Raw genomic sequence first — 6,000 nt, forward strand, 5'->3', positions numbered from 1 at the left:
GACATTTAGAGGTGAAGTGTTCTATGCCATCACAACTGAAACACTTAAAATGTGATTTTCCATTGTATTTACTTGTTCATTTCTTGAACTTTCTAGCTAAGTAAGCTATTAGTTCATCATCAGAGTCTTCAGATTCTTTTTCTTCTTTAAACTTTAGCTTTTTCATTGCTTTGAATGCTGCTTCTTTCTCTATGAACTTGCCCTTTCCAGTTCTCATCTCATAAGTCTCAACTGTTCCATGTACTTCATCAAGAGTGATTGTATCCAAGTCTTTGGCTTCTTCAATTCCTAAGACTTTGGAGTCATATTTGGGTAGCACTGAGTGAAGAGTCTTTTGACATATCACAAAATTTTCAATTTTTTCCTCCAACTCCCCTAATAGAGTTCACAACTTCATTAACTCTGATCATATAGTTGTCTATGTCTTCTTCTTCAGTCATTTTGAGACTTTCAAATTGTGGTCTAAAGATTTGCAGTTTTGCTTCCTTAACTTTGGTGTCCCCTTCATAGATACTTCTCAACCTGTCCCAAACTTCTTTAGCTTTATCACAGTCTATTACTTTAGCCATGACCTTCTCATTCAGCCCAGACATAATAGTATTTAGTGCCCTGCGATTCTGTGCATAAGCCTTTTTTGCCTCATTGTCTACAAGTGGAGCTATTGGTTCCTCATAACCATTAATCACAGACTGCCATACATCATACCCAAGCGATCCAATGTATATTTGCATTCTTCTTTTCCAAAAAACCTATCTTGTACCATAAAAAACAGAAATTTTCCCGAAGTCTTTTGAGCTTCCTTCATTTGTTGCCATTTGTAAAACCTCTTTGATCAGATCCCAAAGAATTTAAATGTTTCTCCATGGGAACCTCGCTCTGATACCAATTATTATTCCCAGGTTGACACTGAGAGGGGGGGGGTGAATCAGGGTCTTCTAAAATTCTCTTTGATGTGACGCTTCTTTAAGCTCAAGACAATGTTGGTCAAAAATAATCCTTTAGTTATCAATTACAGAAGGGCATGTCCACCACACACCACAATGTGGCTGGGTCTACCAGATAGTGCACCACCACTTTGCAATCAAAGCACTCCAATATATGCAATGAAAAATAAACTAAAAATGCAAGACACCAAATTTACGTGGTTCAGCCAAATTGTCTACATCCATGGAGTAATGCCCTAAATAAAGCTTCGTATTTACTCAATACTTTTCAACTAAAAAAAAATTTGATCACTACAATGATCAAAGAGCACCCATATTGCTTCTTGGCTTCTCCTTGTTTTTCTTAGTCTCCACAAGCCAAAAACCCCAAAAACCTACTTATGTTTCACTAAAATTCGAACTTTTAAAGAGAATGAACGTTAATGCACATGAACCATTCAATTTCATCTTCTAGATGAGTCCCAAAGAGAATCTAATCACACAACCGTTGGATATCTACTTTAAAATGGCGGGTGAGATCTGGTCTGTCAAATCCTTTAAGTGATGTAAGATTCTAGTACCCTTCACCAGATTATTTCAAATGGAATCTTTTCTAATCTTATCTTTAATCTGCGATACACAGGATCATGCTGATCATTATATTTTACAGTGCACCACATTTTCATACTCCCGACCAACCAAAGGCACGCGATGGAATCTTTTCCCTTGTGGACACTTGAAAACCAAGCTCATCAATTTCGATCCTCAAAATTGGATCTTCATCCACGTTCTTCTAATGACCATTAGATTGTATCATTCAATATTTCAAAATTACATTTTCTCCTTAAGATGTAAAACTTATTTCACAAAGACCCCCAAACTCTTAAAAATTATTTTGAACCCCTGAAATTAGATTACATCATAGTAGTCAAATTTCATATTATTTCTACAATGCCTAGATTTGCTTCTATATCGCACACTCTCATGAGAAACCTCATAACTTCCTTGTTTGATATTGAAATCACAATCCGAAAGGTGCGTTGGAAAGAATTCTTCATGAACTACGTTTTTTTAGTTTAAGTTGAACCCAGAAAACAACTTTATGACAACTAAAAAATCCATCCAACATGACCCTTGTGCAGTGAACTGTGAAATCCACCATTCTAAGGAATCTTCGCTTCACCCAAAACACTTAAATATTCTCAAAAACACTCAAAATTATTGTAATAGTGTTAACCACCCTCTAAAAAATATAATAAATGCCCAAAGCCTTCTATGAGACCTTCACTTTAGTACAAGTCATGTATTCTTAGAACACACTGTATTTTAGTTGCCAACAATGAGAACATATGCAATCTCAGCCAATGGAACAACATAGTTTTTATGGATTTATTTTAAAATATAAATTTTCATTTTGTGAGTGGTTAGGATTTTTCCTAAAAGACGCCTAAATGGCCAATAGGTGTCTCTTTTGGAAGTCAAAGTTTTAAGGGAGAGACATGTCTTTTGGAGACTCCTAAGTTTTTTTTTTTTTTTTTGGTAATAAAAGAAATTTATTTGAAAGAGAAACCTCGAGGGAAATAATTCCCAGAGGCATCAAAGTACATGACCCAGTGGATGAGGGGGGGGGGGGGTGGAGGAGGGGGGGATGAGGGACTGGGAGTTGGCAGCATAATAGGCAAGGCTATCAGCCACAAAATTCCCCTCCCTAAGAGTGTGAATGAAGGATATAGAGTCAAAATTTACAATATGGAACTTGATATCATCTAAAATGTGTTTAATCTTCCAAGGCATTGAAGGGCATGGCTGATTGAGCAGATTAATGATAATTTCGTTGTCTCCTTCGAAAATCACTTTCTTGAAACAGTTTGCTATGGCAAGATGAATGGCTTTTTTTAAAGCTTCAGCTTCGGCTTGAATAGCAGAAATGTTGCCACATGGGAATGCAAAGCTGAGGAGGTGATGACCAAGATAGTTTCGAGCAACACCCCCAATGCCGGATTTGAACCGCTTGTATGTATCCAACAACGAAGAGCCATCAAAATTAAATTTAATGAAATCTGAGGGAGGAGGAGACCATTTAAGAATCAGGTGCTGCTTCGATTTTCGAGTTCTTCTTTGACAAAGTTGCAAGTATTCTGAGTTTAAATTCCACGCAAGCCGCCAGATCTGTTTATGAGTTTTGCTGGGATGACCGTGAGCTGCTTTGTTGAAGTTCGACCATATAATCTAGAGTGTAGTGAGCTGGAGAGATAATGCTTGTTCTTCCTTGGAATGATGCTTGATTTTGGAAATCCAATTCTTAGTTTGATCGCAGATGTTAGCATTTTGTATCCACCAACATACTTTGAAATTGCTCCATATCTGTTTGACAAAGGTACATTTCAAGAAAGTATGATTAATGTCAATCAAAACATCAGAGCAAAGAGGGCATTTATCAGGAATATCGCATCCTCTATTTCTGAGCAGGGAAGGTGTTGGGAGTTTCTCATGGAGCAGTTTCCAAGTGAAGTGTAAAATCCGAGGGTTGAGAGGGAGGTGCCAAAGCTTCTTCCAATGGGTGTGAACCTGTTGTTTCTTGAGACTGAGAAGTCTGTAGACTAAAGATACTGTGAGGTTCCCTGATTGGCATTGATCCCAAATGATGCAGTCTTGTTTCTTGATTGAAGGTAAAGGTATTTCCAAAATGGTTTGAGCTACATCTGGGGGCCACCATTTCTTCACAGTGTGGACATCCCAAGATGATGTAGAATGGTTGATGAAGAGAGAGACTTTCTTAGGAGCATCCAGTGGGATTGGGTGAAGCACTTGTAATTTCTGATTAGGATTAATCCATCTCGATGACCAAGGATCGATAGTTTCTCTATCCCCCACTTGAAAGAAAAGGTTGTTCTTGATAGCATCTCGGACTCTTATAAGTGATTTCCAACCCCAAGACGAGCTTCTGTTGGCAGTCGCATGGAGGAAACTGCAATTATCGAAGTATTTGCTTTTCATGACTCTGTACCATAATGAATCTTTCTCTGTGATTAGGTCCCATGCTTTCTTAGCTAGAAGAGCATAGTTGAAGGACTCGAGATCTTTGAGATTGAGACCACTACAGCTTTTTGGAAGACAAATGGTTTTCCAATCAATGGTATGAATGTGATCCTTGTCACCATTGGACCAAAAGAATTTTCTGTTGGCAGCTTCAATGGTTGTGAGAGTTCTTTTTGGCAGAATAAAGCATGACATGTAGTGGCTAGGCATAGTTTGTGTAACTGATTGAATCAAAACAGATTTCCCAGCATAGCTCAGGAGCTTGGCTTTCCAACCTTGGAGTCTATGATTGACTCTTTGAATGAGATTGTTACAATGTGGATGCTTTATTTTACCACTGAAGAGGGGGGTACCCAGGTAAATAGCAAGTTCAGAAGTGGGTATCAAATTGAATTTTTCCTTGAGTTTGTTTCTGATTGAGTTGGGGTTGCTCTTGCTGTAATGGGCTCTGGTCTTTTGGGAGTTTAAGACTTGACCGGAAGCCTGACAGTAATGGGAGATGATTTTGTAGAATTGCCCAAGCCAACTACAAAGAGATTGCTCAATTGGAGACTCCTAAGTGGTGTCTATTACTCTTCTATATAAAAGTGCATGGGAGGGATTGTTTGTTTTAAGGGAGAGTATTGTTTCAAAACATTTTTTTCTTTAACCCATGTAGTCAAAATGGATTGGTGAATGTAGCTTTACGAATTTCTTAGCCATTAATTATGGAGTGCACCGTCTATGATAGAGGGTTAATTGATCTTGGGGGTGAAAACGCATTTAGAACCGTGTGCACAATTCAAGGGCTTTTAAATACCTTAAAGAATGTGTCGGTCACCACTAACACATCTCAACTCCGTCAATTCTTGTTCGTGTATAACCAGACGAATGTGCAACTATGCTTTTGACAAGGAGATATTGTTTATCGCAATTAAAACAAGATAAACTGTTATTCCCAGGGTTGACACAAGGGGGTGAATCAGTGTCTTCTAAAATTCTCTTTGATGTGACGCTTCTTTAAGCTCAAGACAAGATTGGTCAAGATAATCTTGTAGTTATCAATTACACAAGGGAACGTCCACCACACACCACAATGTGGTTGGGTCTACCAGACAGTGCACCACCACTCTGCAATCAAAGCACTCCAATATATGCAATGAAAATAAACTAGAAACGCAAGACACCAAATTTACGTGGTTCAACCAAATTGTCTATATCCATGGAGTAATGCCCTAAATAGAGTTTCGTATTTACTCAATACTTTTCAACTAAAATTTTGATCACTACAATGATCAAAGAGTACCCACTCTTTATTAATTCAAAACATGGAGCACCCACTCCAGTATTAACTCTTACACCCACAAAAGTATAAGGCCACAACCTCAAGCAACTCAAACCTAACAAGCAACTACTTGAAAGGTGAAACTTTTCAAATTGAGGGAGATTACAATATATTACTCACCTTCTTCTTCAACGTTTTCACCAAAATATGCATCCGAGCTTATTCTCCATACCCATATTGCTTCTTGGCTTCTCCTCCTTGTTTTTCTTAGTCTCCACAAACCAAAAACCCCAAAAACCTACTTATGTTTCGCTCAAATTCGGACTTTTAAAGAGAATGAACGTTAATGCACAGGAACCATTCGATTTCATCTTCTAGATGAGTCCCAAAGAGAATCTAATCACACAACCGTTGGATATCCACTTTAAAAAGGCGGATGAGATCTAGGCCGTCAAATCCTTTAAGTAATGTAAGATTAGAGTACCCTTCACCAGATTATTTCAAATGGAATATGTTCTAATCTTACCTTTAATCAGCGATACACAAAATCATGTTGATCATTATACTTTGCAGTGCACCACATTTCCATGCTCCCGACCAACCAAAAGACACGCGATGAAATCTTTTCCGTCTTGGACACTTGAAAACCAAGCGCATCAATCTCGACCCTCAAAATTGAATCTTCATCCACGTCCTTTTAATGACCATTAGATTGTATCATTCAGTATTGCAAAATTACACTTTCCTCCTTGAGATGTAAAACTTATTTCACAA

This window comes from Hakea prostrata, chromosome 2 (genome assembly GCF_041222555.1).
Source record: "Hakea prostrata isolate BN-2017 chromosome 2, UWA_Hpros_2, whole genome shotgun sequence".
Taxonomy (NCBI): Eukaryota; Viridiplantae; Streptophyta; class Magnoliopsida; order Proteales; family Proteaceae; genus Hakea; species Hakea prostrata.